Source organism: Entelurus aequoreus, linkage group LG28 (genome assembly GCF_033978785.1).
Source record: "Entelurus aequoreus isolate RoL-2023_Sb linkage group LG28, RoL_Eaeq_v1.1, whole genome shotgun sequence".
Taxonomy (NCBI): Eukaryota; Metazoa; Chordata; class Actinopteri; order Syngnathiformes; family Syngnathidae; genus Entelurus; species Entelurus aequoreus.
Genome location: NC_084758.1, coordinates 30,319,653 through 30,328,722, shown reverse-complemented (window position 1 = coordinate 30,328,722; position 9,070 = coordinate 30,319,653).

Genomic DNA, 9,070 nt, shown 5'->3' with positions numbered 1-9,070 from the left:
AAAAGGTGGAAGGCACATATAAAATGTGTTGTAATTCCTACACCGTTTACCTGATTTGGATGTAAATACCCTCTAATTAAAGCTCAGAGTGTGCACTTAAAGCACATCTTGATTGTTTCATTTCAAATCCATTGTGGTGTTGTACAGAGCTGGAATACTGAAGATTGTGTCAATGTCCAAATGTTTATGGACCTAACTGTATATATATATATATATATATATATATATATATATATATATACAGTTAGGTCCATATATATATATATATATATATATATATATATATGTATGTATATATATGTGTATATATATATGTATGTATATATATGTGTATATATATATGTATGTATATATATATATATATATATATATATATATATATATATATATATATATATATATATATATATATATATATGTATATATATATATATATGTATGTGTATATATGTATGTATATATATATGTATGTGTATATATATATATATATATATATATATATATATGTATATATATATATATATATATATATATATATATATATATATGTATACATGTATATATATATATATATATATATATATATATATATATATATGTATATATATGTATACATATATATATATATGTATGTATGTATGTATGTATATATATATATATGTATGTATGTATGTATGTATATATATATATATGTATTTATGTATATATATATATACATACATACATGTTAGGTCAGGGAAAAAACACAGAGGCTACTTCATCCCTACAAGCCTGTTGCGCAGGTTTCCCTGCTCTTCAGAGAAAATCCCCTGAAGAGCAGGGAAACCCGCGAAACAGGCTTGTATGGATGAAATAGCGTATATTCTGCTCTACCCAGGTATTGGGTATGTACATATGTATGTACATATATATATTGGGTATGTACATATGTATGTACATATATATATGTATGTACATATAGTCCAGGTTTCTGTAGTTTGTCCGTTATACAGTGCCCAATACCTGGGTAGAGCAGAATATACGCTCTATTTCATCCATACAAGCCTGTTTCGCAGGTTTCCCTGCTCTTCAGGGGATTTTCTCTGAAGAGCAGGGAAACCTGCGCAACAGGCTTGTAGGGATGAAATAGCCTCTGTGTTTTTTCCCTGACCTAACGTGTATGTATGTGTATATATATATATATATATATATATATATATATATATATATATATATATATATATATATATATATATATATATATATATATATATATATATATATATATATAAAATCTCCATCCATCCATTTTCTGCCGCTTGTTCCTCTTGGGGTCGTGAGGGGTACTGGAGTCTATCTTAGCTGCATATATATATATATATATATATATATATATATATATATATATATATATATATATATATATATATATATATATATATATATATATATATATATATATATATATATATATATATACACACACACATCCCCTGATAAGCAGAGAAACCTGCAAAACAGGCTTGTAGGGATGAAATAGCCTCTTTGTTTTTCCCTGACTAATATATATATATATATATATATATATATATATATATATATATATATATATATATATATATATATATATATATATATATATATATATATATATATATATATATATATACACAAAACCTGCATAACAGGCTTGTAGGGATGAAATTGCCTCTGTGTTTTTCCTGACCTAACGTATATATATATACAGTATATATATATATAGCCATAGCAACACAACTGTTGCTGTTTTAAACCTATCTCTGAAACGATGCTCCACTCTGAGGTCAAATCTAAGCACCACTAAGTCCGTATGGAACATTAATGTTTTTATTCGAAGTTTGCCGTTTGTCTTGATTCAAGTTGGCAACAATCTCGGTCCCTCACCTCCCGGCATCGTCAAATCCCTCTCCCGTGCCACGTCTCACGAGCGGCGGCGAGGCCCCACCTGGCACCCTGGCAGCGGCGCCATCTGGTCGCCGCCGCCCGCCATCGGGCCGGCGACGCTCCCGTACCCGCCGTGCCAGCGTGGTCTTGTTTAATGAGCGCATATGAGCAAACATTCGACTGGCAGGTGGCGGCGCCGCCACGCCACGCCGACCAGGCGGGGCTCTGCCGTTGCCGCTGGAACTCGGGGGGCATCAAAGGGGGGCCTCGGATTTCCAAAGTAACTAAGCCGTAATCCACCCCCTTATTGGTCCCATTCATATTGAAATACATGATCAGAGGGGCTGCGCGGACCCTTAATCTTGCCAATGAGCGGTCCGGCACAGCTGCGGGGATAAAGTCCGAGTATGAGACCACCAGTATATTAGAAAACCTCCGCCTCGCTGATTGGATTAGGGAAGGCGGGGGAGTCGGGTGAGAGGGTGAGGAAATGTCATCCTCCCGTGTCGAACGGGAGGTGGGCCCTCTTTTGAGGTGACCTGCCGGGGAGACCCCGAGCGGCAACAAAATGGAGAGCAAAGGCAAAGCGCGAGATGTCTGCGAGTAGCTTGTAGCGCGGCGGCGAGGACTAAAGCGGGCGCTCGCTGTCGACTTAAAGGTTTGCGCCGGTTCCTCTGCTCGGAGAAGCCGGCCCGTTTAAGTGTGATTGAGTGCGGCTTAGACGGGGATCAATGGTGATCCTCTCCACTGTTTGGCTTCGAAGGTTCTCTCTCCGCGAGCGCGGGCGGCGAGGAGAAGGAGAGAAGACATTTTGTCTCACAAAGCGAGAGCCAAATATTTCCTTAGTTGTACGTCTGGCAACGCGCTTTAGGCGTCTAAGCCAACACACGATGCGTTCATGGCCCACGTTGTGTCAGAGGCAGCTAAGCAGTCGCTCAGATTCTTTCTCTTTCTGTTTTAAAGCTGGAATCTAAAATAAGTACAAATGTAAATATCAACAATATTTTTCACAAAAATACAGGGGAGTTTTTAACAGTTAGAACAATGCTTGCCTTCTTTTGGTTCAAAGAGCGTTTCAATCAAATGTAATGTAAAGAAAAAAAAATCAACGGAACCCGTTTATGTAGACTAGTTGAAGTCCTACTAAAAAGTGGCCCCTTAAAGTCGCAGTAGAGTGGAAAAACAAGTTGCCTCTATATTATAACTTTGAAGAATGTCCCATTGATTTCAATGACAATTTCCCAAAAATTCAGCAATTTCGAGAAAAGCGGGAATTTTTGGGAAAATGGTAAAAAAAACTTGAATGGTCTAAAAGAGTTGAAATGGTTGGTGTTTTCATTTTTCAAATCTGTCGAGAAATGTTGAAGTAGTAACATTTTTCATTGAGAAATGGCATTAAGTATTACCGGGAAAACCGGGAATTTTTCCAGTTCGAAAAAAAACTTTGGTTTTTTTTGTCCTGATTAAGAGGAATGTTTGGACGGTGGAACGGTTGAAGTTGGTTATAAAATGTTGGAGGAGTAGTCAAAAAAAGGGTTTGAAAAAAAAGGGAATTCTAGGAATTCCTGGAATTTTTTTTAATTTGAAAAAATTATAATTATAAATCTGTCGAGAAATGTTGAAGTAGTAACATTTTTCATTGAGAAATGGCATTAAGTACTTCCGGGAAAACCGGGAATTTTTCCAGTTCGAAAAAAAACTTTGTTTTTTTTTGTCCTGATTAAGAGGAATGTTTGGACGGTGGAACGGTTGAAGTTGGTTATAAAATGTTGGAGGAGTAGTCAAAAAAAAGGGTTTGAAAAAAACGGGAATTCTAGGAATTCCTGGAATTTTTTTTAATTTGAAAAAATTATAATTTGAATTTCCAGGATGAGTGGAATCGTTTTAATCGGTTGATAAATGTGGGAATGGTGGAAGTTTGAAAAATGGCCAATTCATTTTGAATGGGAAAAATGTCTTGGAAAACCTGGAAATCTGGGAATTTTTGGAAATTTGTCAAGGGAAAGCCCGCGATACAACTTTACAATAAAGTAAAGAAATGTTTTTTAAAAATCAATGGAACCCGTTTATGTAGAGTAGTTTAAGTCCTACTAAAAAACGGCCCCTTAAAGTCGCAGTAGAGTGGAAAAACAAGTTGCCTCTATATTATAACTTTGAAAAATGTCCCATTGATTTCAATGACAATTTCCCAAAAATTCAGCAATTTCGAGAAAAGCGGGAATTTTTGGGAAAATGGTAAAAAAAACTTGAATGGTCTAAATGAGTTGAAATGGTTGGTGTTTGCATTTTTCAAATCTGTCGAGAAATGTTGAAGTAGTAACATTTTTCATTGAGAAATGGCATTAAGTATTTCCGGGAAAACCGGGAAAACCGGGAATTTTTCCAGTTCGAAAAAAAACTTTGTTTTTTTTTTGTCCTGATGAAGAGGAATGTTTGGACGGTGGAACGGTTGAAGTTGGTTATAAAATGTTGGAGGAGTAGTCAAAAAAAGGGTTTGAAAAAAACGGGAATTCTAAGAATTCCTGGAATTTTTTTTAATTTGAAAAAATTATAATTTGAATTTCCAGGATGAGTGGAATCGTTTTAATCGGTTGATAAATGTGGGAATGGTGGAAGTTTGAAAAATGGCCAATTCATTTTGAATGGGAAAAATGTCTTGGAAAACCTGGAAATCTGGGAATTTTGGGAATTTGTCAAGGGAAAGCCCGCGATACAACGAGCGTTTCAATATAATTTAAAGTAAAGAATTTTTTTTTTTTTTAATTAATGGAACCCGTTTATGTAGAGTAGTTTAAGTCCCTTAAAGTCGCAGTAGAGTGGAAAAACAAGTTGCCTCTTTATTATAACTTTGAAAAATGTCCCATTGATTTCAATGACAATTTCCAAAAATTCAGCAATTTTGAGAAAAGCGGGAATTTTTGGGAAAATGCTAAAAAACTGGAATGGTCTGAATGAGTTAAAACGGTTGGTGTTGGAATTTTTCAAATCCGTCGAGAAATGTTGAAGTAGTAACATTTTTCATTGAGAAATGGCATTAAGGATTTCCTGGAATTTCGGGAAAACCGGGAATTTTTCCAGTTCGAAAAACAACTTTGTTTTTTTGTCCTGATTAAGAGGAATGTTTGGACGGTGGAACGGTTGAAGTTGGTTATAAAATGTTGGAGGAGTAGTCAAAAAAAAGGGTTTGAAAAAAACGGGAATTCTAGGAATTCCTGGAATTTTTTTCAATTTCAAATATATATATAATGTCCAGGTTGAGTGGAATGGTTTTAATCGGTTGATAAATGTGGAAATGGTGGAAGTTTGAAAAATAGCCAATTCATTTTGAATGGGAATTTTTGGAATTTGTCAAGGGAAAGCCTGCGATACCACGAGCGTTTCAATCAAATTTAAAGTAAATTTGCCTCTATATTGTGGAGTTGTGGAACTTGGAAGAATGTCCCATTGATTTCCCCAAAATTTTGGAATTTCGAGAAAAGCGGGAATTTTTTGGAAAATGGTAAAAAAAAACTTAAATGGTCTGAATGAGTTGAAACAGGTTGGTGTTGGAATTTTTCAAATTAGTCGAGAAATGTTGAAGTAGCAACATTTTCATTGAGGAATGGCATTAAGGATTTCCTGGAATTATGTGCAAGCATAGGCGAGTTCGGGTTTGGATTACGTCGACGATCACTTGTGTCGACATGTGTCAGTCCGTCTAAGTGGCGTCGACTTCAACAGGTTTGGCGTATTTAGACGCACAATTGCTTTCAACACAACAGGGCAGGTGCCAGGTGCCAAATACCCCCTGCCTTCCCTTGGCGCTGTATCGCCGTTTTACTACCTCCACAGGTCGACCAATGCAGCAATGAAGATCCCTGGAGACTTTGATTGGCTTGTTTGCACAAGTGTGGTTAATTAGAGACGCCGTTTTGTATGCGCACATAGGGCTGGGCGATAAAACGATATCAATAAATATCGCGAGAGACATGTAATCTGTATCAATAAAAAAATTAATACGATAAAATGTACAATGTTTTGACGGAGGAAACCGGAAGTTGTGAAGCGTCAAAATTATGAAATTGTGGGTAAAAGACAAAAAGTTACTTTTTGGGATTTTTCTCAAAGGCGACCAACGCGGTCTGTAAATGATGCAAGGCGTTCGTCCCTACCAAGACCTGGTACGCCGCGCTCACCTTTTAGAGCACAGCTGTAACTTCTTCTCAGGTTTCTCTATGTTTACATTTTCACACTTTGCACTGTTTTGTTAACGTATTTTTCGGACTACAGAGCGCAGCAGTATTTAAGCCGCACCACCAAATTTGAGAAGAAATACATATATATATATATATATATATATATATATATATATATATATATATATATATATATATATATATATATATATATATATATATATATGTATATATGTATATATATATATATATACTGGGATGAAAATATTTTTTTAAATGTTTATTTACATACTTTAGTTGTTTCCAAACGGTGCCTGTAACAAGGCAGTAAAACGGCTGATCAAACAAAACAGAAGTCATCGTCATGGACCCACGAGCTGCGGAAGCTGGCTCTCCAATCAGCTAAACAGACTCAATAATTCCCCGCTGACGTTTTGGCGAATTTACCGAGGAATTTGTGAAACTGAAACAACACAAAAAGAATGCCGTTGTAAGGCAATAAGACTAACACAGACACTTGTAAAAGCGTTAGCATTATAGCTAATGCTAACGACGCTAGCTTGATTACGTACAAATATGCATGAAAACACTCCTACAGACATCACACATGGGACGGTTTCGTAAGTAAGAATTGTTTTAGTTATATTGTAAAACTTACAAACGTTGCTTGGAGTGAGGCATGGAGTAGAAACCTCGTGGACATTTATACTTCCGGTTTAAAGCACTAAGCAGGGAGTGCATTTTCAACCCGCAGCACCTGCATGGAGCGAACTCGTCCAAAAGATGGCGCCATAGCACAGACAAAAAGACACCATTTCAGTGTCCCTGCCGGTGTAATGGGAAAATTATATGTTGAACACAAAACATTATGGCCGTTAGCAAAGAAAAATCCGCAAATTAGCCGCGCCGTTTTATAAGCTGCAGGTTTCAAAGCGTTGGAAAGAAGTGGCACTTTGTATTTTTGCACCTTCATTTTAAGCTTTAAGAGTGTTTAATGTGATTTTACAATTTTGTTTACGTTGATTGAGTGTTTTCCATGCTTGTGTTGACATGTTCTCTCTGCCCTGATAGCTGAGGGGATTTAATCAGAGGAAGGTTACATTTCAAATTTAAAAAAAAGTTCATATATTGCTGGACAAAGTAGCTGGGGGGAGGGAAGTCTGGGCTTCTCTGCTTAGGCTACTGACTTCAGATAAGTGGAAGAGGATGGAAGGATAAGAAATATCAATAATTATCCATATCGACCGAAAAAAATATAATATACAGTGCATTACTGTAAATACATTTTAAAAAATACTATTTTAATGGTTGCTTTAAAATTCTGTAAGCTGAGCTGCCAATTTTACGGTAACATTTTTTTACAGTGCATTGCTGTAAATTTAAAAAAAAAGGTGCTGTTTTTATTTTTACGCTATACTTCTGGTAACTGAGCTGCCAGTTTTGTGCTGTAAAATCTGCATGTTTTTTTTTTGTTTTTTTTTACAGTGCAGTAAAAAATGAAAAAAAAATATTAATTTAATGTTTGCTTTAAAATTGTGTAAACTGAGCGCCAAAAAAAAAAAAAAAAAGGTGCTTTGTTTTATTTTTACCTTAAAATTCTGTCGACTGACAGTTTTTTGTTTGTTTTTTACCGTAAAATATACAGAATTTTTTTTTACAGTGCATTGCTGTAAATATAAAAAGGTGCTTTTTTTTTTTTTAGGTTCATATTCTGGCAACTGAGCTGCCAGTTTTGTGCTGTAAAATCTGTTTTTTTTTTTTTTTTTTTACAGTACATTACTGTACTTTTTTTTAAAAAAAGTTACTATTGTTATTTTTTACATAAAAAAATTGTATTTTGTTTTTTACTGTAAAATCTACTGAATTTTTTTGTTTTAACAGTGCATTGCTATAAATAAAAAAAAAGGTGGCATTTTTTTTTTAATGTTAAAGTTCTGGAAACTGAGCTGCCAGTTTTGTGCTGTAAAATCTGCATGTTTTTTTTTTGTTTTTTTTTACAGTGCAGTAAAAAATGAAAAAAAATATTATTTTAATGTTTGCTTTAAAATTGTGTAAACTGAGCACCAGTTTTACGGTGCTTTGTTGTAAAAAAAAAAAAAAAGGTGCTTTTTTTTATTTTTACATTAAAATTCTGTCGACTGACAGTTTTTTCTTTGTTTTTTACCGTAAAATATACAGCATTTTTTTTTACAGTGCATTGCTGTAAATATAAAAAGGTGCTTTTTTTTTTTTTTAGGTTAATATTCTGGCAACTGGGCTGCCAGTTTTGTGCTATAAAATCTGTTTTTTTTTTTTTTTTTTACAGTACATTACTGTACTTTTTTTTTTTTAAAGTTACTATTGTTATTTTTTACATAAAAAAATTGTATTTTGTTTTTTACTGTAAAATCTACTGATTTTTTTTGTTTTTACAGTGCATTGCTATAAATAAAAAAAAGGTGGCATTTTTTTTTTATGTTAAAATTCTGGAAACTGAGCTGCCAGTTGTGTGCTGTAAAATCTTCGGGTTTTGTTTTTTTTATTTACAGTGCATTACTGTAAATTGTAAAAAAAAGTTAATATTTTTATTTTTTACATTAAAATTCTGTCGACTGACAGGTTTATTTTTATGTATTTATTTTGTTACCGTAAAATCTAAAGAAGGTTTTGTTTTACAGTGTTTGTCAAATTATTCCTGTTGCTTGGATATAATGAATTTATCCGGGGGTATTTTTTTTTTAATAAAAAAAAAATGATTAAATTACATTTAAAAAAAATAAATAAAATACAAATCTTGAAATTTTACATTTTTAATATTGTGAATCCGTGTACTATGTTTTGAATGTACCTGTCTTAATTTTAACAACAATCTTCCAGGGGACTGGAGATGGGAATTAGCCATAGTCACACATTGTCATGTTCATTAATGTGTTGTCCCTCACAATGTGTCATTTTCACCAGCACAAATTAGTCTTTTTTTTTTTTCCCCCTTCATACTTATGGCGCCACCTTGG